This window comes from Mauremys reevesii, linkage group 5, assembly GCF_016161935.1.
Source record: "Mauremys reevesii isolate NIE-2019 linkage group 5, ASM1616193v1, whole genome shotgun sequence".
Classification (NCBI taxonomy): domain Eukaryota; kingdom Metazoa; phylum Chordata; order Testudines; family Geoemydidae; genus Mauremys; species Mauremys reevesii.
Genome location: NC_052627.1, coordinates 128,525,714 through 128,553,607, shown reverse-complemented (window position 1 = coordinate 128,553,607; position 27,894 = coordinate 128,525,714). Strand labels below are relative to the sequence as shown.

Below are 27,894 nucleotides of genomic sequence, written 5' to 3'. Positions count from 1 at the left end.
ATCTCTGTCCTGATTAAGGAGGAGGTGAATTTTTACAAAAAAGCGCCTTTTTAAATCATTTAAATTTCAAACGCTTTAATGTTTTCCCTTTTCTGTATCTTTAAAAAAAAGTATAAAGGATTTATAATAGTGCCTTTATCATTGTGTTAAGCATGTTAAAGTCTCTCTGTACCAAGCCCCAGGCCTAGTTTAACACTCTAATGTTAAACAATTGTTATGATAATGACTTTAAGCTCATGTATTCATCTAAATTAATACATGCTTTACAATAAATACTGCACCATCATCAATTAACATTTTTCTTACACAAAGACCTGCCAATCTGCTCAGTGACTGATGTGTTTTCTTCCTCTGAATCGCTGACTACATCCGTTTGCTTTACCATCAAACTAAAAATACAACCAAGGTTGCAGAAGTATATTAACTGGAAAAAAATAATTTAATTTTAAGCCAGAAATCCATCTATAACTTTAGAGACAAGTTGAGTGAAGAAATATCTTTTATTGGACCAATTTCTGTTGCTGAAAGAGACAAGCTTTTGAGCTACACAGAGCTTTACAGATCTGGGAAATGGAATCAGTGTCAAAGCTAAATACCAGGTGGGACAGATTGTTAAACATAAGGAGTTAACATATGTCTCGAAAGACCATTCAAGGTCGAAGTGGGCAATTATATCTTTGCAGCAATAGGATAAAGGAGGTTTAGTGGGTTACAGGTTGTTGTAATGAGACATAAAACAGTGTGTCTATTGATTTTTAGTGTCTAGCAGTTATGAATTTAAGTCCCCAGTCTTGTTTTTTGAGGGTGCTATGCAGGTTTTTTTATATGGATGAGGACTGAGAGGTCAGATATGGAGTGATTGCTTTATGAAAAAAGTGTCTGAAAATGGGTGACAGTGGTTTTTGTATTTTATCATTTTTCTGTGAGAGTTGCAACATATGCTAACTCTGTATGCTTAACAATCTGTCCACCTTTATTTAGCTGTAATACTCTGAGTATGTTTTCCAGATCTGAAGAGCTCTCTGTAGACCAAAAGCTTGTCTCTTTCAGCATAAAAAGTTGGTCCAATAAAAGATTTCACCCAGCTTGTGTGCCATATTCTGGGACTAACCTGTTTATGGTGGTGTTGTGGACAATTTATAACCTTCTTTTCATCCTTGTTGTAATTTTGCTATTGACAAAGGTGTGCTTGTAACAAAGGGAGAGCATGGTTTCATGATCTTTGAGGTTCAGTCCACATGCTCTGAGTTTGACTATGGGCAAGAGATGTAACAGCTCTTTACCTCAGTTTCCACACCTGTAAAATGGGTATAACTATATTCTATTATTATTCACAGCCGGTGGTGAAAATAAATGAATGTCTGTACACTGCTGTGAGTTCCTCTGAGGAACAGTTCTTAAAGTGTAATGTACTATTAGTATTATGAGCTAGCCAGTGGAAATAGTCAAAGAAAGACTAGGTGCATGAGTGTATTGCTTTTGAGTGTGCCAATATTTGTCTCCTTGTGTTTTCTCACCAAAAATCAAAAGCATTACTATTTCTCATTCAGAAGTCCTTTTTCAGAGCTAGAGTATTTAGAGGCTTTTAATGATATTTTAATGTACACCTTCAACTGATTAGTACTATGCCAGACTAGCATTATTGGGGTCCAGTCATCACTCACATGAGCAGTCTTGCTTTTGGGGACCTCTTCCCTCCCCGATACATTTATTCACCTTATGCGGCAAAAGCTGCAGAATCTCTTGAGGATGCAATACCATGTAGTCTATTAATTCATGCTGATAAGTTGCATGTTGGCACCTTTCATTTGAAGATCTAAGAGCTTCATAAAGATTGGTAAGTATTTTATTAGACCATTATTATACATGAGCAAGCTGAGGAACAGAGAAGTTGCATGCTCAAGATCAGCCCCAAGCAGCAGCGCGCTCGCGCCGCCTCCCCAGTCCAGCGGCGTCCGTCTTCCCGCGGCTCGGTGGGCTCGGTGGGCGGCGGCATGCCCTGTCCACGGGCAGCCGGGGGGGCCAGACCTGCTGCTGCTGCAGTCATGCCTCTGGGGGGGGCAGCGGCGGGGGGAAGACCGCGCCGCCGCCGCGGCATGACTGCGAGGAGGAGCCGAAGCAAATGACGCCCCCCCCCCCCCCAGCGCCCCCGGGCGCCAGCGCTGCCCGCCTGCCCCTGCTCAAGATCACACACTGCCATAGTAGCAGGGTTTTAATTTCAAGATCAGACTGACAAAGCCTTGCTAAGTCCAAGCCTTGCTTAGGGCATGATGCAGCTCCCTCTGGAACCAATAGAAGGTTTTCCATTGGCCTCAGAGTGTGTCTACACTGCAATTAAAAACTCATGGCTGGGGACTGTGCCAGCTGACCTGGCCTGCTTGGGTTAAAGGGGCTGTTTAATTGAAGTGTAGACTCACACTACACTTGGGCTAGGGCTGGAGACTTGGCTCTAAGACCCTTGCGAGTGGTTCCCCTTGAGCCAGAATATCTACATTGCAATTAAACAGCCCCTTGGCCCAAGTCAGCTGGCCTGGGCCAGCCAGGGGTTTTTAATTGCAGTGTAGGCATTACCAAAGAAGAGTTGGATCAAACCCTGAGATTTTTTAGCTCTGCTTTCCATTCAGCACAGCTCAGTAATGCTAAATTGGCAAAGCAATTGGTTTTTCAAATGCATGAAATCAGTGAGTAAAGCGGTTGTATGAATATAGCATTGTGTATCTTAATTACTAAAAATCAAATTGCACACACACGTTTTAATCTGTATCTTAACTTTGTGAGGAACTTTTTATCTTGGCGTGCTGTGGCTGCCTAATAGTTTGATATCACTATCTGAATTTAAAACTGAAAGTACATCTAACTCCAGCAACGGCTTGTCACTAGCCTGTTGAAATCTGCATTTATAGTGTTAGCTTTTTTCCCAGACTGTGACTAATGGAGAGGGAAGATTATTTCCTACTACTTACTTGTGTTTCCAGATATTATTTACCATAGAGGCCTAAAGATAAGAGCTCCAAAATAACAAATTTCTGCATAATCTCCAAAGCAAGGAATATTTTCCCTCACAGAAAGCATAATAGTGTCAGAACTTTCTCCTTTTATGCTCCGTGTATATTGACATTGGGTGAAACAAGAAAAGTGTTTCATAGTCTCTCTTCTAATTGGCCTTGAAATTGTCACTCAACAGCCATACATAAGCGATTAAAGTTTCTTCCCATCTCCAGATACTTTCAAGACAGGTGCATCTTAGACACAAACCATGTAACTTTCTCAAGTGAGCAATTCACACAAGGTATATTATCTTCAGGATGTTTGATGTTTGGGCAACTCTGTCGTATGCTAGGAGCCCTATTAAACCATTGTGTTATCTGTGGTCTTCCAGATAGAGTGAAAGCAGTACATCTCAAGCTATGGTCTTGTCAAACTAAGCAAAGTTGTACACCTCTGGTGCTTTGGTGGGAGACTGCCAAGGAAAACAAATAGTGACGGTTGTTATTCAGTAGAGGGCAATTGTTAGAGCACAATGCTTGGGAAACTGTCTCTTCCAAAAGACCTCCATCAACATAAAAGCAAGGTCCTGACCCACCCTGGTTATCAATCCCAAAGCTGTTCTTGTGGAAAAATTGGGGGATTGCCTTGAAGTAAAATTATAAAATAAAGTAATCTCACCATCACACCAGTTAAGGTCACTAAATCCTGCCTTTCTAAATTCCTCTGAAGTTTTATATGCATAGGTTCTCTCATTTCATGTTTGATATGTTTCTTTTGGTCTGTGTTGTGCTGTTAGAACTGCATGTTCCATCTCAGAAGTGGCTGGATACTATTAATGGTTATTGTATGAAGAACTAGCTCACCTTTCCATGTGCTTTGTGCTGCTTCTGAACAGCTAAGGAGTCCACCTGAGGCAGGGGAGTCCCTCTGTGGTGCAAATGTGTCTCCTGTGTGGAGGATGACTGGACTAGAATTCAAAATGATCTTGACAAACTGGAGAAATGGCCTGAAATAAATAGAATGGAATAATCAATTGCATAAGCACAAAATGGGAAATGACTGCCTAGGAAGGAGTACTGCAGAAAAGGATCCGGGGGTTGTGGCTCACAAACTAAATGAGTCAACAATGTAATACTGTTGCCAAAAAGCAAACATCATTCTGGTATGTATTGGAAGTGTCTGTAAGCAAGTCACAAGAAGTATTCTTCCATTCTACTCAGCAGTGATATGGCCTCAAACGGAGTATTGTGTCCAGTTCTGGGCACCACATTTTGGGAAGGACGTGGACAAATTGAAGAAAGTCCAGAGGAGAGCAGCAAAAATGGGGAATGGTCTAGACAATGTGACCTAGGAGGAAAGTGGAAAGAAATGGGTTTGTTTGAATCTGGAGAACAGAAGACAGGGTGGGGGGCAGTCTTCAAGTACATAAAATGTTGCTGTAAAGAAGATGGTGATGAATTGTTCTTCTTCCACAAAGAGGACAGGACAAGAAATTGTCTTAATTTGCAGCAAGAGAGATTTAGGTTAGACATTAGAAAGAAAGCTTCCTAACTGTAAGGGTAGTAAAGCACTGGAACAAGTTACCCGGGACAATTGTGGAATCTCCATCACTGGAGGTTTTTTATGAACAAGTTAGATAAACAGCTGTCAGGGATGGTCTAGTTCAGTGGTTCTCAAAGCTGGTCCGCCGCTTGTTCAGGGAAAGCCCCTGGCGGGCCAGGCCAGTTTGTTTACCTGCTGCATCTGCAGGTTCAGCCGATCACGGCTCCCACTGGCCACAGTTCGCCGCTCCAGGCCAATGGGGGCTGCGGGAAGCAGCGCGGGCCGAGAGATGTGCTGGCCCACCAGGGGCTTTCCCTGAACAAGTGGCGGACCGGCTTTGTGAATCACTGGTCTAGATAATACTAAGTCCTGCCTGAGTGCAAGTTACTGGACTAGATGACCAATCAAGGTCCCTTCCAGTCCTACATTTCTATGATTCTATGAGGTTGCAGTACCCTGTGCTCTAGGAATCCCTGTCTGCTGCAATGGGTCTTTTGAGATATAGACAGATTAATGCAATTTATAGCAGTCTCTAGATCTTTGTGTTAGAGCCTGGGTGGCCACTGGCTAGCCCCATTTTCAGGGAGCCAAAACAGGACCACTTTTAGGCCTCCTCACAGATGCTCTTAATATTTAAGCTGCAGCAGCTGAAGAACCAGTACATTGCATGTAAAACTGTATTTATAAATAACGCTTATAAATGTAAAGTAAGCGTATCAATAAGCATTCACATACAGATATGTAACTGTGGTAGTTGGATAGTCTGAAGCTTCCCTGTCTACATTTACTTTTGATTCAGAATAAATAAAATCCCCATCCACAGACTCAGAGTGCCGTGCAATTATTTAAAAAAATCACAAAACCAAAATACAATGCAGTTGGGTTGTCCTTCAGCTAAGCTGCACATCACAATTGTATATACCACCCCTGGCCATTGGCCTGCACCTCAATCCATCTGCCCTTCTTCAAAGATCAGGTGAAACAAACAGCCCCTGCAGCGTATAAGGGGCCTAGCTTGCTTAACTGACCAGTGTGTTTCAAGTAGGTCAGACAACCAGACCAAAGAGAGGCCAACAAAAGGGACTGTTCACCTACTTGACCACCTCAAATGGTACCCCAGGAGAAGGCCAAATGAACTTCAACAGACCCTGAACAGTAAGTGGCAAGAGCCAGAGTTCTCCATTAACCACTTCTGAGGCCGTAGTGACATATCTCTTTAAACACTCCAGCTTAAGGCAACTGAACTGATCACCGGTGATTTTTATCATTGTCCGATGGGGACAACCATAAACAATCAAAGGGATACATCTTCCCTGACATGACCCTTAATCACTGCAAATAAAAGTTGCTGCCCTTGATTAACATTGTGCTGCTGAATCTGATATCCCACCGATCTCATCGATCATGGAGTCGAACACGCTGGGAGCTGTAGAGCCGCTATTTTTGTTCCTTTTATTCAGTTTCATAATAGACATAAGGTCAGAATGGAGAAGGGAACACAAGGTCACTTGCTTCTGTCTCCTTCTGAATAGGAAGCTAAAGAGGAAGATCTTACTTTCTCATTATGCCCTAGAAAAATATTTTACTATGATGAAGCATTCAAACACAGGAACCACCAGGGTTAAAGTTGCAAGCACACCAATAACTCTCTCCCCTTGTGGATGTACATTGCAATACTGACTTTTATTACATGGTCACATACAATTTCTCAAATACTACATTATTATTCTATTAATTCAGGTGTTGTTTTTACCACCTAAATGCTTGTGTAGCATTTTCGATTTATTTATTTATTTATTTATTTATTTATTGCATTCTCAGACTAATTTCATAATTACTATGGCCCATGGTATCTTTATTGACTCATGGGGCAAAAATTAAAATCTTGGTACCTAAACTTGGACATCTCGGCCCAGTTCCACAGAAGTACTCAGATTCCTGTGCTTCAGATGTATATGCCTAAATACCAGTTCTAGGCACCACTGCTATGCACAGAACTTCTTGTCTGACTAGCCTTATGGGCACCTAAATTTCTGTTGTAAAAGTTTCTTAGCTGCCTATATTTCTGCATGTGGATATGTGCACTGCTGCCTTGCTCTAGGCATCTAGATGCCTCATTTAGGCAAATATGATCCATAAACCAATGGAAGATAGGAGATCCCCTGCCTCGCATGCCCGTTTAGGCATACTTGACAAAACAGATGAGGGAGGAGGACAACCTCCCTCATAATCTTTAGCTGAATCGTTGGGGTACTCATCTGGGCTGTTCAATCATTAGTTCAATTCCTCTCTTCCCTCCCACCGCCAATGGGAAGAAGGGTTTTGAATCAGGAACTCCTGACTTATGGGATATTCTAATATGGGTCATGCTCCATCTCTCCTGTTGAAGTTTTCACTTTAAATACTTGAATAATTAAATATTAATTAGTCCAGAGAGAGAATCCCTATAATTTGATGGGTAGGGCACTTACCTTAAGGCTCTCACTATATGACACAATTTAGCTTTATGTTAGATCACGTGAAAGAAATTATCTTGCATGTGCTGCTTGTTGAGAAGTTTGTGCCCTATCAAAGGAAGCTATTAAAAACAGTTTCTCCTTGAGGTAACTAGAGCTCATTAGAAAATGTGGCTTTGGGGTTCTCTTCAGCCCCCCACATAAAATTTTGTGTTATCAAAAGCACAGTTTTCTATTTAAAAAATAAACAGAACATTTTTCATGAGCCCTAGTTGACACTCCAATGCAAGGTGAGCAATATTTTGTGAAGCAAAACCTTTTTCAGTGGAACATTTTCCCAGCCAAACAGTGTTTTGTTGAAATAGAAATCTTCAAGCTTTTCCCATGGGGATTGGTGGAATATTCTATAGAAAAATAGACCCTAAATGAAATGTTTTGTTTCGATGTTATTCTTTATATCCTGCTATGCTGTTGAGATACCTCTGAGGAGATGCAGTTTCAGTTCCTTCATGCCTCTGTTCTCCCCTATGGGCCTGGCTCCTTGGACAATCTCCTCTGACACACCATGTTCTTTACCCATAGCTAAGCTGCCATGGTTCATCATAGGATGAAACATTTGTGTATTTCTAAATATAATTTTTTCTGAAATTTCTCATTCCACAAAAAAGTTGATATTTTGACTTTTTGTTCCATTTTGGGACTAACAGAATTGTGAAAGTATGAGATTCCTTTGCAGCAGAAATTCTGAGGTTTTTTTATCAGCTCTGTCCTTGGACTATTTGAGTAATACATTCATGTTTGTACACAGCTTTCAGAACACTGTTTCCGATAGTAGAAAAGGCATTGAAAAATTGGCAGTGTCCTCCTTCTGAGATAAATTATTCCGTAATTCGTTTCCAGTCTCATCTCAGTCTTAACCTGTTTCTAATACAACAATCAAATCCATCTCTTTGTATCTTTAATGTGTGTCCTTCAACACAAACTTAAAGAAAGCTTCTTACTTCCCTCCACCTCCATTCATTTTCCCTGAAGCTTATTGATTGTACTAGAGCTTGAAGCCACCATGTAAGATAAGTATTATCCATTTTAGCTTCAGTCTTCTGATTCAGTCAAATACTTAGATACTGTAACAGGGCTCCGCTCACTACACTGGTGCCTCCTGCTGGCCATCTCAGGGATTATTCTGCAGGTTGGTACACCCTCTCTTGATGGTGCCTCACCTGCTTTCACTTCTGCTCCTGGACCCACATCACTTCAAGGATCACAGCATCCTCTTAATCCCTTTGGCTGTGTCAGGATATGTGCCTCTCCCCCCCCCCACATGCACACACTTCCAGGGTTCCTGAAGTCAATTTTTCCCAGTGGAGGCTGCAGCCAATTGTCTGGTCACTTCCCCAGTGGCGAGTGGGGGGAGACCCGGGCCCACCCACTACTCCAGGTGCCAGCCCAAGGACTGTGTAGATGGCAGCCACGTGCTGCGTCCCCTATAACTCCTCAGTACATTTTCCTGGGCCACTTCTCCACAGCCCTAGTACCTTCTTCACCCTCACCTCAGGGCCTCAGCATGACAATCTTAGCAGCTAGTCAAGAACTGCATCTTGCTCCCCTGTTTCTGCCCAGCACTGTTCTGTCCAGCGTTCTAGCTTCCTTCCACCTGCAAGGCGCTCAGTCCTCCCTCCTTGAGCTCTGGGGAGTAACTGACCCTACTCTGCTCCACAGCTCTTATATGGGTGCTCTTCACTGTCCTTCTCCTTTGGGCTGCTTCTTGTGCAGCCTCCCTAAGGTTCTATTAGCCCCTTACAGGCCAGTGTGGGGCCAACACCCCATCACACACCCTCCCCCTCAAGCCTGCAACCCTCAAGGGTAGAGATGTCTCCCACCTTGTAACTGCCTAAGCTTGGCTCACAGGTCATCTCTCTTGTTCCATATCTTTCAACAGGAAACACGCCTTGTCCTTCTCTATAGCATATCAGGCCTGGTTCCTCTGAAAATCTAAACTCTCCTCCACTATTTGCAGGGCCTCCTCATCAACTGCCAGTTTTTCCCCCACAGTTTTTACTTGGCCCACCAAATTCCCAGCACCCTCTTCTCCACAATGTGAGTCCCTATCACAGCATCAGTGTGGGTTCCCTTGTCTGTCTGGGTCCTCTCTGTCCCAGTCATCATCTCCACCACCTCCCTACCCCTCCCTGCTGGGTGTGGGAGATGGCTTCCTGACAGGTCCAGTCATCACCACCTCATGCCTCTTGACAGTCTCTGACCTATCCTGGTTCCCAGGCACCCCTTTCCTATCCTGCCTTCTCCTAAGGGGGCAATGCCTTTTTATATGTCCCTCCTAATGGCACCAAAGGCAAACTCCTTGTGGCTTCTTAGCCATGGGACTCCCATTGTCCTTCTCTTGCTCTGATTCCTGCCCTCCCCACCCAGGCTAGCCTCGACCCTGCAGTCAACAGGCAGTCTCTCAGTAGGTGCCCCTGTTGCCCACAGGCCCCACATGCCCACCCCTTCCTTGTTCTACTCACAGGTGAGACTCTTGGGCTCTCTTCTTCCCACTCTGAGTGAGGCTTCTGTCCCCCATCCTGGTAGGGGCATTCCCTCCTCAAGAGTCCCTCTCACCCACAGGTGTAATATGGCCCTGTCCCAGTTGCCAGCCTCCTGGCACTTATGCCTTGCTTCCTCTCTCGCTCTTTTCAACTTCTAGTGACCTCTTCATGCATGAATATAAAAAGCTGCTGCTCAGCTAGCTGTGCCAAACAGGCCTGTAGGTACTACTGTGCCTCTCACTCTCTCTGATAGGTTTTGAGTACCTGCAGCAGCAGGGCCTGGAAGCACCATTACTGCTTGTCAAGTCCTTTATGCTGGGGTACTGACCATGGAGTCTAGCCTAGGATGGCACAAGAGCCCTCAACAAAGAAGGTCTCTGCATACCCTGGCTCCATTGTCTTCACCCTCAGTGTCTCTCAAATCCCTGTGACGGACAATTGTCCCCACAGTCCTCAATCCTGCCCTTATATCAGAGGTGACCCTCTGCCCACATTCTCCATCTCACCACGCAGGCACCTCCTGCTGGTTGCCTTGGGTATTAGCTCTGCAAGCTGGTATACCCTCTCTCAATGGTGCTTCACCCACCATCAATTCTGCTCCTGGACCCATATCACTCCAAGGACCACAGCATCCTCTTCAGAACACAGCCCTCCAGCCAGGTCACAATCTGTCCTCCTCCCTTCCAGGAACCCTGCAGTCAGCTGTCCAGCCACTTCCCCCAAGTGGCAACTGCAGCCAATTGTCTGGCCACTTTCCCAGTGGTGAGTGAAGTGTGTCGGGGTGGGGGGAGAATGAGATGACCAGGCCCACCCATTACTCCAGATCTGGCTAATGGCAGCCACATAAATTCCCTCAAACTCCTCAGCACATTTTCCTGAGCCACTTCCCCACAACTCCAGCACCCTTTTCACCCTTACCTCAGGGACTCAACATGCCATTCCTAGCAGCCAGCCAGGAGTGTCCTCTTACTCCCCTGTTCCTGACCAGCACTACTCTGTCCAGAGTGCCAAAGTTTCCTCCTGCCTGGAAGGCACCAAGGCCTCTCTCCTTGAGCTCTAGAGAATAACTGAGCCGCCTCTGCTCTGCAGCTCTTCTTATATGGGCTTGCTGGACCCTGACTGGCTGCTCCTCACTGTCTCTGTCCTATTGGCTGCTTTTTGTGTGGCCTCCCTAGGGCTCTATTAGCCCCTTACAGGCAGATGGGACCAATGCCCCATCACAAATACCAAACAAGGATATACATTACACCCAGATGTAAAAATTTTCACAAGAGATGCAGGAGCTTAAGTCCCATTAACTTGTATTTGAAAGTGCCTAAGTATTTGCATTGTGGTAGCATCTAGCAGCCTCATGCATGGAACAGGACCATATTGTGCTAGGTGCTGTACAAATACTGAACAGAAAGATGGTCCCAGGGCTAACTTTTCAAAGATATTTAGATGCCTAAAGATGTAGATAGATGCCTAGCCTGCTTTGGCACTTAGGAAAATGTAAGTAGGCACCTATCTGCATCTGTAGGCAAATAAATACCTTTTAAAATTTTGGTTTGCTGTACCAGTTGAACTTTGGCTTTTGGAAAAAATTACTCCATGATGGCCAGTTTAAATGTCCATTCTGCATCTAGGCTAGCTCTGGTTTTGCAATCCTGGGTTTGTGTATTTGCCCACAGTTGCAATGGATAAAACACTAGGTGGAACATCACTGAATGAGATTTGCATGCTTATTTCTCTGCATCTAAAAATAAACCCTGTGCCTTGTTTTGGTTTGATCACAAAATTAAGGAACAATGTTTCTTTGGATAAACTGGAACGTATTACCGTGACCAGTGCAAGTTCTGTCCCCCCAAAATCTTATGCACTCACAAAAAGGCTGAAATACTTTTATATTTACTTTTTTTCCCTGTTAAGTTATGGAATTTCAGGTTGTGCAGAGAAAGGCGTGATACGAATTCACATCCTGTATACAAGGCTGCTTAGTTCTTTCTGCAACACATCAGAATCAGACTTGGGTGGCATGAGCAATGTGCAATGTGATGACAAGGCCAGCTTCATGATCTCATAGCTTTGGGGGGTTTATACTGTAGTATTGCTTAAACTGTGATCAGATTGAACTAAATAAAAATGCTTTCCTTTAACTTGGAAGGAAAGCTTTTCTGTTGGAAAATCGCTGCCTCTTACATATCATATGTGCTCATCTGAGAATTTGTATCAGCTTCCAGGACTCCCTCATTGTACAGGTGAAGACAAGTGGAACTTGTTGCAGCTGCTCTTAACCAGAGTCCCTTAGGGAGGAGCTATCAGAAGAAGTTGCTTTGCTTTGTTGGCTGCTACAGAAAACAGATTCCAAAAATGTATCTTATATTCAACAGATTAGCATTTTAAATCCTCTCCTCTTACAGATTTTGAAAATCTCCCCACAGCAAATTCAGCTTCTTTTGTAGCTCACATGTGAGGTTTAGTTTTGTTTTTAGTGATACTGCATCTTCCTGAAGCAGGGAGAATTGTGGTCAGATTCATTGGAATGTGATTTTTTTTCAGTTCCAAATAGAGTTGGTTTTTCCTTCATAGTTGTTTTTAAATCTGGTTCCTGGATGTTATCTCCATGTATCTAGCTGCATCTTTCTCATAGACATGGCTATATTTATAGTGCAATACTATAGGCGATACATTTGTTGTGTGGCACTTTTGTTACTGCTGCCTATAATGGTCAGGCCCAAAGCTCTGCCACCTGGACCCAAACATTCCAACCTGAGCTGTTAATGGTGGAGGGTTCAGGCTGGCTGGCCTTTGAAGGTGAGTCAGGCACAGCTTTGCCTGTCACCTAGCATTTAACCCCCAGCTGATCCTGTTCTGGACTCAGTTACAATTAGTGATCCCAGGTATGGGAGGGTCAGGGAGGAAACAGAGAAGGAAGGACAAAGAAGGTAGGATGTTCTTTCTCTCTGGGAGGGGGTCCGGTGAAGGCAACTTGAAGAAATCTAAAGACATAGAATTAGTCCCTGTGGTGGGATCAGGAAAGGGGGCAAGGCCCAGGGAGGCAGCCCTGTAGGTTGGTATGCCAGGGGAGGAACAAGGAGCTGGTGGGAATCTCTGAAGAAGCCCAAGGTCTGGGAACCAGAGCAGAGGCTTTATGAACCACAAGCTACTGGGAAACAGCACAAGGGGCTTGGAGTTTGGAAGTGAAGTGGTTTATGGAAGCAGTGGCATGTCTAAAGGCACAGACCTAGCTGCTTAATGCAAGGTTTATGGGCCAGGATCCAGAGGAGAAGTTGAGTCTGTGTTCCCCTACCAGCCCCAAGGAAGGGACATAAAAGCCCCTACACAAGGACTATGGGATACAGGGTGGGGCTGAAGACTGTGCCTTCAGGATGGATGGAGGAAGAGCCCAAGTGGGATGAAAAAATCTCTTGGTTGGATTTTTGTTATTCTGGAAGACGGCTGAACTTAAAAAATGGCCAGAGGGCCAGGCTATGGAAGTTGTGGACAGAAACAAGGCAATGTGGATGGAAAGTGGTGGCCAATAGGAGCTGCTGGAGGTGAAGGCCCCAATAACATCCTTCTGTGACACCAGAAGGCACTAGGGTGGTAAGTGTAACTGCTTACAGGAGAGATTGTAACTTATTGTTTGTATAGGCCATCTACCAACCATTTTCTCCATCCCTTTCCTCCCCACCCCCACGCATAGCAAAGGAGTATCTCTGGGCCACTGTGACTCTTAGAGCTGTGCAGCTAACTCACCATACCTTCTTCAGGCCTGTGCCTAAAGGCACAATCTAGCCCTGTGGGAGGGAGACTTGCTTTGAAATAAAAAATATATCTGGGGAAGGTAATGAAGGCAAATTCTTTTCTTCAGAAGGGATGGGATCAAGTGCGTATTTTGCAGTGTGTTTCTGAGATCTTTCATTTGGTGCAGTATGAAACTAGGGGTCACCAAATGAAATTAATAGGCAGCAGGTTTAATACAAATAAAAGGAAGTATTTCTTCATACAACACACAGTCAACCTGTGGAACCCCTTGCCAGAGGATGTTGTGAAGGTCAAGACCATAACAGGGTTCAAAAAAGAACTAGATAAATTCATGTAGGATAGCTCCATCAATGGCTAATACCCAGGATGGGCAGGGATGGTGTCCCTAACCTCTGTTTTCCAGAAGCTGGGAAAGGGCGACAGGGAATGGATCACTTGATGATTACCTGTTCTGTCATTCCCTCTGGGGCACCTGGCACTGGCCACTGCAGGAAGACAAGATACTGGGCTAAATGAACCCTTGGTCTGACCAGTGGGGTCATTCTTAAATTCTTACGGTAGGTGGTAGAAAATAGCAGGAATCTGTAAATATCCCTGTGATTGAATGATGCTCTCCAAACCAAGCATCTATGCCATCCAAGTAATCCAACATGTCTCATCAGCACTGACTAAATAAATCTCTAATCCATGCATAATATGGACAAAGTGAACCCCAATTTAATGACACTGTAGGAAAATGATTTATTAAATACATGTACTAACTCTGTCAGTATAAGATAAGCATTAACTGAGACAAGTGGATTAAAAAGTGAGAGTCTTATTCACTGCTTGTGCCAGATGTGGAAAAAGCAAAGGACTGTGTCAAAGGAGCTCATTTACCCCAGGTCTTAAATCCATGCACTTGTTAACTGTGGGCTGGTTATGTCCTGACATGAAAAATGAAGTTTACATTGTGTGTATGTGAACCAGTAATTTGCATTGATTTGCACATGATGTGTCTAATTCTCTAATCGTTAAACTGCATACGATATGTAAATAGGTATAAAGTTTGAACTGAGGTTTTAAATCAATTTATGTGAACAACTTAATCTTACTGGCAGGCTGCCTTGGGTGTACTTAGGTCATAAGAATGAAATCTGGTCCCATGCAGGACAGCACAAGAAGGAGAGATGTGTTTGAGACTGTCACTTTCTAACACTAACATAAGGTTGTCAAGTATCAGAGGGGTAGCCGTGTTAGTCTGGCTCTGTAAAAGCAGCAGAGTCCTGTGGCATCTTATAGACTAACAGACGTATTGGAGCATGAGGTTTCATGGGTAAATACCCACTTCGTCGGATTCACCCACGAAAGCTCATGCTCCAGTATGTCTGTTTACATAAGGTTGATCGACCTTCCAAAGCAGTGATCCTCAGCCTGTGATTCCTGAGATATCTATTGTGCTACATGGTTATTCAAATAGCTCTTGTTGTGTCCACATGTGTGACTGACACTCCCTTACTCAACTTCCTTCTCCTTCTCTGCTTGCCTCCCTGAAAGTGGAACCCACAGCTCAAATGCAGGAAAAGGAGATCAGGGTCTTTATGCCTTTGTCTGCAGCATGGGCCAAGATCATCTGAATAAATCTCACTTATTCCTTGCCACTGGAAGGGCCTCAGGCATTTGTGCACCTTCTTCTCTGCCTGTGGCACACAATAGCTTAGTCTCCTGGGAGCTGTAATACTTCTGTCTATTTCTGGTTGTTGGCTTTGTGCAGAGGGACGGGGTGGTGTTGGGTGGGCTGTGATATACAGGAGGTCAGACTAGATGATCTGGTGGTCCATTCTGGCCTTACCCACCGAGTCAGGGGTTATGTCTACACTACACACTAAGCCCAGGCTGTGACTCAGTTTTGAGCCTGAGTCCCCCATTTGTCCACACGCACATCAGTCTGACTTGGGTCAGCACGCACTGAGATTCTGGGTCTTGGGACCATGCTAGAGGGAGAGGGGGTCAGAGCCCAAGTGTCACTGTGACTTGGGTCACTGCAGTGTAGACACAGCTCAAACTTCAGACCCAAGTCAGAAGATCCATATAGTGCAGTATGGATGCGTTGGCACAGCTGTGAGACGTGGGTCCAGCAATTGTAAACCTGGGCTTACAATCGAGTGTAGATGCTCAAGCACGCACTTGGAAACACTGAGCCCAAAAGCTGGGGTCTCAGACCTCGGTTTAGTGTGCACTGTAGACACATCCTAACAGGACAAATCCCTTTCTTTCCAGGGAGTGCTAAAATGAACCTGGAGAATATCTGTCACGTTGTAATGTGGCATCAATGCCTGATGGTCTCATCTTAATGAAGCAACATCACCACATATTGATATAACGTGGGAATGTTACCTTTGCAATACATGATCAGGAGGTTGCTGTTTTGTGATTCTCTAATGCTCCTTCAAGCGATGAAGTGGCTAACACTGGAATTATATTAATACTTCCGAAATGAAAGCAAAATAACCCTCAGTAAATAAGATTTTCATAGCTTGTTTATGGTTTGGAATGAGTCAGTTTTGTGAAAGCGCTGGGGAAATTTCTCATTTGACAAAAGAATGAGAGAGGGAAGCAAAGTTTGGGGTTCCCCTTCCCCAAATCAGTTTTCTTTTGTAAAACGTGCAAAATTCAGATCTGAAGACAATCATTTTGTGGCCATTTCATGGTTAACAAGAGTCCAGGATTGCAAACAAGTCCAAACTTTAAATGATCGTTTTACCAAATATTCATTGAAAAAAATATTCTCTTTTCCAAGGTTCTGCTCTTCACGTAGAGAAAAAAGAGTAGCACTGCTCTTAGAAGCAGGCCACCAGTAGAATAGTTGCATGTCTTCCTCAGTAACAAGTTATCTCTCACCTTTTCCCTTTTTTTTTTAAATTATTTTTGTTTTGTTTTTTTTTCTTACTGTGTTTTTGGAAAAAGAGATGAAATGTCTTTTTTTTTTTGCCCTAACCCACCCCCCCAAAGGCTCATATCCACTTAACTCTGGTCCCATTGGAGTCATTGGTAAAACTTCCACTGAGTTTGGTAGGAAGAGTTAAAACAATTTTGAAAATCCCCCCCACAGAAGCCTTAGGAGTCTCCTGTGTGCTTCAGTTTATGTAGCAGAATAATGGACAGCATACATGTCTCTTGCATATGCAGATGGGTATATGAAAATTAAATCTGAACATCACAGGGGACCTGATTTTTCCCTCCCCCCACAAAAAAAAAATCTTGAGAGCCGGATGCTGCATGACAAATTGTGTGTGCAGCTGCATGTCTAAACTTGCGCACAACCAAATCCTGGCTCCCTTTGAAATCAATGGCAAAACTCTCATTGAGCAAAGAATTTGCCCCATAGTTACGATCACTGTGTGCACAAAACAGGCTTTTGTTCATGCAAATACTGGATTGTTACATGGAATTGCTGCAACTACTCATGCAAACTAGTTGTGTGGAATGTGTTCTTCAGCTTTGGGGTCCTACAATTTGAAAATTGAATTAAAAATGTCCAGTCATAACTGGTGGTAAATAATTCCCTATCTCTCCTTGCCTAGAGATAGTGGTATGCCACTGAATGCTAGCACATGTACAACTAGGCATGTTTTGCTTCTAGGAATTCATGATTTATTGTTTTCCTTCACCCAAAGAGATCCAGTCCATGGTCTCATTTTTGTTGTGTTTGCATCCTAATAGAAATCATGTGCTTAGTTTTCAGAGGACCTTACTAATGATGTTTGTTCATAATCTGAATACATATATTTGAAAAGTATTTGAAAAAAATTTCAGGATATTTATAGTGTTAAAGACATTCTACCTCTTGCTGACTTTTTTGCTTTTCTTTACAAAATAGTATCGGCAAGCAAAGATAATGTTTGCTATTCACGTTTCCTTAACGTTTTGTGTTATTCCACTTGACATCATGATGCTTGTAGGTAATTACTGAAGCATGAAGTTAAATTGGTGATTCATTATTGTGACCAGGAGAAATGGAGTTAATCAGTCATAAAGTCACAGGTAACCTGGTTTTGCTTCTGTGAAGCTTAGCTTTCACACCAGTCTAGGTAATTCTTCTTTGGTGGTGGTAATTTTGCAGTAAGATTTGGGATCATAATTATTTTGTCAGAGGTGATAGACTAACATCCTTCTGTCTTGCTAACATACCGCTTGGCTTTGTCTGCAAAAACTAAAAGAAAGTTAAACTAATTGGTCTTGGGAATTGCTTTCTGAAATTATTATTCTTTCAGAATACAGGGGATATGGGTACCAAGAAAAACACTTATGCTGAGCATAGAAGAGAAGAGAGAAGTTGTTTTCAAGAGATTTTCTCACTTGTTATGAAAACTGACCTATATGTTCCCATCATGCATTGTGCCCAAAAGTGATTAGATTAAGTGCACAGAAGTGGTAGATTGAACAGGAAAGGGGAAAAATCATCATGATCAGTCATTCAAGAGAGATCAGTAACTTCTTCCTTCCCCATGCTGATGAATTTATCAAATCATATACTTCAATGACTACTTCTGACTTACATAAGAGATGCTAGGGTGGTTGCAATTAAAAAAAGAGATAATGAGAGCCAGAAAGCACTTTAAAAATGTGCTCTCACTGATTCCTAGAATTCAATTGGAGCTAAATACTTAAGTTTGTCCATCATCTAATGTAAGTTTTCAATAATAGACCAGACGCAAGGACTGAGAACTTTATGAATAACCTCTTAGCAATCAATAAGAGCTTTGACAGACATTTATAGTACAAATATATGGTAATGAATGACAATGATAATAATGGTCCCTCTTCCTCAGGGGCAAAGAGAAATTTTCTGCCTAAGATGGAAAAGGCAGGGGAGGCTAAGAAACTGTCTCCATCACTCCACACTGACTCCGACATTCTAGTCTTCAGAGTGAGACACAGAGCAACAATCCTGGAATGATAGTATGTCATAGACTAAAGAAGAAAGTATTGGGACACTGGTTACAACTTCCTAGATCCAAGTTCAACTCCCATCTCTACCAGACTTCCTGTGAGAACAGCACCATTGTTAGCCCCCTGGGGGCCCTAAACAAGAATACTGGTGGGGGGTGGGGAGAGCTCACAATACTAAAACAGGTGCATTCCTATATTAAAGAGCTGCTCAGGGCCCTAAACAATTACTTAGTCATCTTATGCCTAGCGCCAGCTCTTAGAGTATGGGCAAGTATTTTGAATCCTCTGTGCCTCAGTCCTCTATCTGTACAACGGGACCAATACTACTTTATTTGCCCTTCTTGTCTAGATAGATACTTCATGGATACAATTAACAACTACTTCCTGTGCATTATAGAATATATCCTAACCTGTGTAGGGACATATGCATCATTATGGATACTGTGTATGTATGTATATGCATGATAGTAAAAAGTTCATCGAATTTGGAAGTCAGTTGATTAAATTTGGCTGGCATGAAGTTCTGATTCTAAATAGGTGGAGAGATAGAGAATATAAAATTATATTGCATTCATAATATTTAAAATATCAGAAAAAGAGAAATAGTTTCAGTAGGTTCAAAACAACAATGCTAAGTATGCTGCACAAATACCTGCAGCCTCAAAATGTCAAGTGACAAATTATTTCATAAATGAATATTTAAGTCAAGTAGTAATTGAGTTGATTTTTCCTAAAAATGATAATTGAAGTGCTTTATTCTTTTTTTACTGCCAACATAAAATAAAATTGCATAATTAGTACAAAATTACTTTCAGGAGTGACTAATTTTCGTTTCTGTTAAGTATGCCACAAACGCTATGCTGACAACTGCAAAAAATGTGAAAATCTTCCCTTAAGAAGGTGAATCTTTGTATTACAGGGCAATCAAAATGGTGTTAAAACAACAAAACAGTCCAATATACAATGGCAACAAGAGACCAAGAGGTAAAATAGAAAGAAATGGTAAAATAGGGGATAACTCATAATAGGTAACTGCTAGATCTCTGGTTTGCATCAGATTCCAAGACCTGATCCTGGATCCATTGAAGACAAAGGCAAAGCTCCTATTGACTTCACCGGTGCAGGATCAAGCTTCACGTGACTAGTGACTGGGTGGCCAATCTTATGCCTATCAAAGCAAATGGAAACAGCTCCCATTAGCCTGATTGGTGGAGGACCAGGGCCTGAAAGCAGTTCTCTATGGGTGATTATTCAAAGGCTTATGTGAAAAGCTTGGTTCTGCACCACCTGCTCCTCATCCATAGTACTTACCCACATAGCAGTCCCAGGAACTAGTGTAACAGACCAGAATTGGGCCAATGGTTTCTAGACTCCCATGTCTCATTGAATTAGATTTTTTTATTTCACATGTGAATGGGACTGCTCATGTAAGGAAGAACTACTTAGCATGAGCAAGTGTTGTAGCACTGGCCCCTGTGGGTCTTATCCAATAACCACTGAAACCAGCAGGTGTCCTGTAGCCTCATTCCCTAGTGAACGGATGATCACTATTATGAGAGACATTAAGTATTGAGATTGCCAGCCCATGTGCTAGAGTGGTTAAGGATTGGGCTTTGGGAGTGTCTTTGAGATAACATAATAAGCAGTCATGATGCACATCAAAAGCCAAGATCAAATTTGGTGTTCCCACTTTCCCAGGTGGCAAAGCCACTGGTAAGGGAAACACTATTTTTTCTTGTTAGCATGTGCCCTTCTTCTCACCCCAATCATTCTGTTACTTGCTGATTTTTTTCGGGACAGCATTGCTGATGGTGTCAGAGGAAAAGTGATGCTTTGGCAGCAGGGATCCCCTAGACAGCAGGGATCTCTTAGCATATAGAGGGGGAAACAAGTATTCTAAAAATTATTTCCCCAACCCCAGAGCAGGAGGGTGAAGCCTTTGCCTCCCCTTCCCCACTGCAGTGCATCAGCCAGTGTGGCTGAGCCAGCTACAGCCGGTTACCTCCACTGCCAGAGCAGCAAAAAGACAATTGTTTCTCACAGGGGTATCTAAAAAATAACGCCTCACTGGCTGGTGCTGTTTATGCATCACTCCTTGTTCAGGCTAGCCCTAGAGGAACCATTTTCAATGGCCATTTAAGGGCTCTACTGCAAAAATAGACAAGCCACAGAACTTTGCATTCCAAATGTATAGGTGCCCAAAAGAATGAGCTTGATTCTGATTCAACTTTTGCTACCATTACGCTGGTGTAAGAGAGCAGAATCAGTCCCAAGGCCTTCAAACAGAAGTTCTAATATTGTATATTAGGCATCCTCAAGTGTAGTCACCATGGGAATATTTTTTAAACCAGTTTTAAATATTAAATAAATCCTTATTCTAAAATGCTTGCAAAGGAGACCATTAAAAACATGCCTCGCCTATCCTAGATAATCTGGGGAGCAGTGAGGCAGAGTTCAGCAAAATTGATTTTGAGTTGCTACAAGTTTCAAGGACCAAGTGGGATTTGACCTAGTGTTAAAAGAGGCCTTAGCAGAAATTTACCCAGTGGTGACACACTTAGTTGACTTTAAGAGTGAGGGCATTATGTAGATGTTAAAAAAGACAAAATGACGGTGTGTAAATTCAGAAGGAATTTTTGGATGTGTGGGAAATACAAGTGACAAAAAATATTACCAGCATACCTCTACGAGAGACAGTGACTAGAGCAACTGAACATATACTCTTTTGAGCTAGGTTCTTTAACTGTCTGTCCTCTGCCTGTTTTTTCTCTACCCTTTGTATGTCTCGTCTCTTTAGACTGTAAGCTATTCAGGGCGGGGAGTTTGTCTTGTGCTATGTGTCTGTAGATTAGAACAACGGGGCCACAATGTTGGTTGGAATCTCTAGGTGCTACTGTTATACAATCATACATTGTGCAGTATATATCAAACATCTACTCCATACAGCATAGTCATGCCCAAAATAGCACTTCAACAGGCTAAAGCAATATGCAGAAGCTAAATATGTAACATGTAGCAACTGTCAGATAAACATCATAACGTGGGAATAAAATAAGCTAATTCAACTCCATTTGTCTAGGTTTGGCTCTGGGTTAGGAGAAAGGGCAATTGCTATGGTGCAAGACTTCTCTCCCTACCACAAAGGAAGAGACAATAAGAAGAACCAGCACAACCAGAAAAATGAGCGGGGCTGACTAGGGAAGAGTACAGTGGGGGGGAGCAAGTTTCGTATTAAACTCTGATTGCAAGAGTAAACTCTTGGTGGGTGGGTATTACAGCCCCCTCCCCCTCCACACTCTGTGCCAATCCACAGAGGAGATGAGTTGTTATAGTCCCTGCTCCCTCCCCAAACTACAGAGCTTTGGCTCAAAATGGAACAGCCCATGTTTTTAGTTACTGAGGTCCCTGGTTCAATCCTCATTGGGTCAGCCAGAGGGCAGTTGTTACACAAGCAAAGCCTGCCTCATCATGGTGAAATCTTAGCCAGGAGGGCAATGGTGCAAATACAAATTCTATCTTCATTAAAATGTTCTGTGGCTTGACCTGCCTTACTAGTTCGAGGACACAATATTTGCACCTCCCTGCTACTACTGGGATGAATTCACCCCCCGAGTGAATAAGTCCTGCTAATGAGAAAAATTGGAATTTAGCAATTGCAAGACATGACTGGCTTAGGTGCTCACCCAAACTGTTGTGTAAAAATAATTTGTGCCTTATTCTGCGACCTTTAGTCATGCTGAGTAGTATGACCATTCAATGTTACCCGGAGTTCTTTCAACCCAAAGCTCTTGGTAACTTTTACTCTTTGCGAGATGGTGTGGCCGTCCAACCAATAGATGGCTGGCACAAACAGGACAACACAAGAGTGCTTTCACTTAAAGTTACACTTTACTTAGTCTCAAGCACTTACACACATCTGCAACAGGTTAGTAAAACACCCCCAACCCTTGATAATTACCAAAGTTGAGTGTGGCTCTTGAGTGACACAGCGGCAGGCTTCTGGTGGCCAAATCTTCCATCTGCCAGTGGGGGACCACGAGATGTATCCAGAGGGAGAGTCCAACTCCCTCAAACTTGTTCCCTTTATTTATACATTAGTAATAGAATGACATGTACCTTAAAGAAAACTTAAGTATGCAGTTACAACGGTCAAGCAAGAGGTTCCTTCTGATGATTGATTAACCAGGTGTGGGTTTTTCCAGAGTTTGCAGCCTTGAGGCCTCAATTGACATTCCTGGGGCACATACATGCATTTTAGAAGAGCAGGATCAGCAACTTCAACACAATTCTTATCAGGAAGGATGCGGGGTCAAGCTGCCCTTTCTGTGGCACCCAAAACCCCCTCCCCTCCTGCCTTGGTCAAGCTGAGACTGCTGACTAGGCTGCTTTTAGCAATGAGCCATAGTGGTTTCAGGCACTTTACTGGTTTGCCAAAATCTTCCCGTACATTAAGAACTCCCAGTAGGGTGACCAGATATCCCAATTTTATAGGGACAGTCCTGATTTTGGGGTCTTTTTCTCTCCCCCCACCCCCCATTCTGATTTTTCACACTTGCTGTCTGGTCACCCTAACTCCCTGTATTGCATAATGATGCACCCTGCTTGTAAGTACCCATCTCATGCTGGGGTAGGTGGGGGGGTATGCAGGGAATTCCTGACCTACCTCAGCACCTGTGGTTGTAGCTAATGCTATCTGTTTCATGGAAGGAGTTCTGAGGGCCCACCCCCGTACAAACTACTCCTGGTTAATGCTGCTGCTCTTTCTGTAGAGAGTGTAGAAGCAGCTGGATCTGCTGTTTTCTTCTGGATTTGGTGGGAAGTCCTGGAGATGGGCTGGAAGGCCCTGACATCCCTGTTGCAGCTGCATAAAAAGGAACAGTTTAGAAAGACCAGCAAACGGTTTTCCCTCTTGGCTACCCTTCCCACAGTGTTTTCTGTAATTAATTTCCTCTCTCTCTCTGTCTTTTACCTCTGCCAGCTTGCACAGCCTTGATTGACAGGCAACTAGAGACCACGGAGTTGCCAATTTACATTGCAATCAATAATGTACCTAGATCTCCAGCAACATTATTAACATACATTTAATAAACAACAAGGTTAACTTTCAGCTGACATTTATGGCTATTTATTGAAGCAAAAGCTTTCTCACATGTTTAAACATGCTTACACAGAATTCTGCTCTGTGCTTTCCATTTCAAGGGAAACACTCGGACATAAAAGTGCAGCTGCTCACCTAATGCAAACAAATACTTTTGCCTTTCTGAGGAAATGTCTTTCGCTGAACTACTCAAAATTCTTTTGCTTTCTGCCGCTGCTTTAGCTTCAGAAAACTTGTGCAAGCTGGCTTGACTGACAACCAGTTTAGCTCCCGAAAAGCTGAGCAGGAGACAAGAGACACAAGACGTATGGCTAGGAAACACAATTTCCGTGGCTAGTGTTTATGTAATGAAGGAACTGACTGACACTTTAGGATCTGTCTCTGTGGCAGAGTTGGACTAGGCGTGAGCAGCCACACTGCAAAGCCCTACTTGAGTGACTGGGTCCTCATTAGAGTTGTATTCCCATGTGTGCCCGGAGGATGTCTAGGGGTATAGCCAATGGTCCTTTGTGCTGCAAGAAGCCAAGCTGCTCTAGCGTTCTTTCCCAGTGACTTGTGGGAGAACTTTCATGTCCTGAGCATGAGAAGGGAATTGTGGGAACATAGAGAGTCATCAGCACTCGAGAAATTTAGCCTGTGACCTCACCACAAATTGAACCAGCCAGAGGAGGGGAGTTGGGGGGAAGAATCTGGGCTTTAATCCATCCCCCCACTCCCCAAGCCATGCCAGATAGCCAAGGCTGAAAGCACCGCTAAACTCAGGTAAGAGGGCTTTGTGTGTGGATGGGAGGGGACTATAGGCAACAGGTGGGTAAAAGCATGAGCTAACTCTGTAGTGTACATAACCTTAGTTTAGATACAAGGAAAAGACTCAGCGAGAGCACGGTGTGTGCATCTCCTTCGTTACAAGCTGCAGCAAGGCTGGGAACAAAATGTATGCTGTGATCAGCCCAGGAAGAGCTCTTAGAAATGTAGAAGTGAATTATACAGAGGGGATCCTAATTCCATAGCTTCATACACCACTTTTCATTCTCTGCACTCTGCCTCAAGTTGTAGCTACATCCTACAGCCATGTGGCATAATAGACTAGAAATTCTGTGTGGAATTAAAAAGGGGAGGGTTGAGTGAATTTAAATAGGAACTGAAAATAATCAGTACAGTAGACCTTGTATTTGTTTTTTTTATCAAACCCACTGTTTTACTTTTATTCCACATTTCCAGTTCCAAAAGCTATGGCATATCAAAAAGTAAGAATTTATATCTACATTATAGAAGTGGTTAGAGAATTTGGAGGTTTTGGCAGCTGAGTATGGGACACCTGGGACTTGTAGCTCCTGGGGAGGTATGAATCATAGAAAAGTAGGGCTGGAAGGGACCTTGAGAGGCAATCAAATCCAACACCCTGTGCTGAGATAGGGTGAAGTAAACCTAGATCATCACTGCTAGGTGTTTGTTTAACCTGTTTTAAACCTGCAATAATGGAAAAAGGACAGTGAGATAAGCATTTTAGCTGTGTCTGTTAACGATTTCCATGCTGATCACATTAAAGTTAATATTTAATATTATTTAAATTGCCTTCTTTAAAGTTCCATAACTAACATCCCATCAAGATAGTGCCAGTTAATTCCACTCTGAGCTATAGTGTGAGACTCTCTGCAGACTCAGGAAGGCAGCAGGGCATCGGTTACACTTGGTTCAAAATTTCAAGGTTCACTTTGACAAATGTATTTGTGCCCTTTTGGTTTGGAGGGGGAAGGAAAGGGAGTGTGGGGGGGGTCTGCTTCACCTTAGCCTAGGCAACTCAAATCCTCCCCGCCCCCTCCCCCCACCCTCCAGCATGTACAGGAAAACTTAAATTCTGGAGAATAATTTTGCAGTTGGGGATGGATTCCATGGCTGCAAATTTCTGGAATACGTCACTGCCCACAAGTAAACACATTTCCAGGAGAAAGAAAGTAAGGAGGGATGATGGTGGAGGGAGCAGTCTTCCTGAGGGGTGTGTTTCAGTTTTGTTAAAGGTACACCACTAAAAATGTTTTTAAAGCACAAACAGTCTGTAAAAGATTAAAGAAACTATTTCTTATTCAGGGGGCCTTTTGAAAAGGGCCGTTTCCCTTTTACAATGCAAAGAAGGTGCAGTTGGTCTATATATGCTGTGTTCACTTTGATAATCGGGGCTGGATTATCGCCCATACTGAATAAAAACTTCAAGAGTAAGCCTTATAAAACTACAATTTTACATCACAGTGTTCTTGAATAGTGTAATATACAATAGTATCTTTTAAGGGGAAAACAGAATCCCATACTCCCTGAGTAAGGTCTTCAGTGCTAGGGCTGGTATAGTTTGAACCATTATTGTATAATTCTGTAGCATATAGTCCATTAAAAATAAGTTTACTTTACTTGCATCTTCGTCAAGATGCTTGGCCATCCTGTATGGTCAGAACCTTCAGCATATATGTCCCTGGACTCTCTTCAGTCTTATGCTTTCCAAGTTTAGTATGAGTATTCAGGAGATTAAAGAAGTACCTCTGCACTCAGAAGTACCTGAGACCTCTGAGTTTCATAGTTTAATGGGAATAAACAATCCATTTTGATAACAAAACTGCATGACGTTGCAACAACCAGGCAGCTAGGATAGAGCTCTCCCATGTCAAAGCTATGATCACAAAATGTGTCCAGTTTGGGTGTCCACAATTCAAGAAGAATGTGGATAAATCGAAGAGGCTTGAGAAAAGAGCCAAGAATGATTAAAGGATTGGAAGACGTTCCTTACAGCGATAAAAACAGATTGCGCTCCTTGGGTCTAGCTTAACGAAGGGAAGGTAAAAGAGGGACTTCATCATGGCCTGTAAGTACGTACGTGGGGAACTAAAGTTTGATAATGGGCTCTTCAACAGCTGGAAGTTGAAGCTAGACAAATTCAGACTCAAAATGAGCTGCAAATTTGTAACGGTGAGGGTAATTCCTCAAGGGTCGCTGTGGATTTAAAGACTCCAAGTGCTGGAGAATCCACCACTTGGTAAATTGTTCTAACGGTGATTAACCTTACAGTTAAAAAGCTGCCCCTTACTTTGTTCGACTCTTTCTAGCTTCAACTTCCAGTCATTGGATCTTGTGATGTCTTTGCCTGGTAGATTAAAGACTAGTGTCAGATTTCTTCTCCTTACGGAGTTGCTTACAGACTGTGATCAAGTCACCTCTGAACCGGCTGCTTTTTGAATATACTTTCTTTCAAAAGTATGTGCTTTAAAGTTCATTTTACTTGAGGAGCTTGTGTCAGTGCAGGGGGAGAAGAAACAGGGTTTGCCCTTAGAATTTCTCTCCCTGAATTCAAAAGACCTTATGCTTTTAGGATGGTTCTTAAGGTTTGTGTCTGTTCCACTGAGTGACTCCTGATTTCTTCAGTTCAGTCTCTTAATCTGGTTTTTACTGAATATTGATTTCAATTCACTACCTTTTGGAAGTACTGTACCAAAAATTATCTTTCAATAAACTCCAAGCATGAGTGGTTTATTCAGTATCTCCTCTATTAGCGGTTTATATTCTTATTGCAGGCTTTCTACCTCTCATAACATATCAGTCACTATTGAAGGCAGATCTTCCTGAAAGGTGTATCTTAACCTTTTAGTTAACGGTTTAATTAAACACTAAAAACAATTGTTTCCCCCCTTCCAATAAAACAGCGGAGTTATCATCGGAATTTAAAGATATTTGGAACCAAAGGCAAGTCTGTGACATATCACCTTCCTTTTGGGCCTGTTAAAAGGGTGAGGCCCAATGGGATTTTTTTCCTCTCTAGAAAAGTTTTTAAACTAAATCTAAATTCATTAGACAATATTCTTGGCTGCACCACAGCAAATTTGTGCTGCCATGTCAGATGGCGTGGCTGAGATTCCCCTCCACAACACATACCCCCAGGTGCAGTTTCTTCCTCCTGGGGCCATTTTCTAATTTTGGAGCTGGAGGTGCAGTTCCCAGTTCGCATAGACATACGTGTGCTAGCTCTCATTAAGCTAGTGTGTTAAAAATAGCGAAGCTGTGGTAGCCAGGGAATCAGTGGTATGGACTAGCCACTCCAAGTATCTACCCAACAGGTTCAGACGGGTTTGTACTTGGGGACGGCTAGCTGGTGCCGTTGTCTGCTGCTACTGTGGCTGTACTACTGCGTTTAGCTTGGCTACTGCAAGTATGTCTACGTGAGCTGGGAATTGTACCCCTAGTTCCTAATGTAGATGTAGCCGTAACAAAGCCCCACTTAGGATGAGGGGAATGGAATGAAAGCTTTGCACTACCTTTCCTGCCTACACTGTGGCCTGTTTTCCCCTCTATCTAGTAAATCAAAAAATGACATTTCCTGACTTACTAGACAAGTCATAGTCTCTGCGATGGTTTTGTTCAGTTCTTGGGGGGGTCCTTTTAGAATAAAATGGGGGTTGGACAGAGGGAAAGTAATTTACCTAATCAGTTAGATTAATAGTTAAAAAGGTAGTGTCTAGGAAAGCATTCTAATTATAACAAGGTATTTCCTTATCGACCACTGATACATCTCATTAGTTTCAGATAAAGATATTATCTGATTGCATAT

At 42.9% G+C, this 27,894-nt stretch overlaps 3 long non-coding RNA genes across 7 annotated transcripts in view; 2 read left to right on the top strand and 1 right to left on the bottom strand.

The window, feature by feature from the left end:
• The window catches only part of LOC120405930, a 105,763-nt gene that overhangs the window by 17,372 nt on the left and 60,497 nt on the right, over positions 1-27,894 (top strand). The window lies entirely within an intron of this gene.
• Positions 3,373-10,668, bottom strand: LOC120405937. The gene is made up of 3 exons (XR_005599007.1): positions 10,448-10,668; positions 3,852-3,994; positions 3,373-3,460 (listed from the first exon to the last, which is right to left on the bottom strand). It is a non-coding gene; the product is annotated as an uncharacterized LOC120405937 (long non-coding RNA).
• Positions 12,463-18,977, top strand: LOC120405931. The gene is made up of 3 exons (XR_005599002.1): positions 12,463-13,114; positions 17,218-17,299; positions 18,088-18,977. It is a non-coding gene; the product is annotated as an uncharacterized LOC120405931 (long non-coding RNA).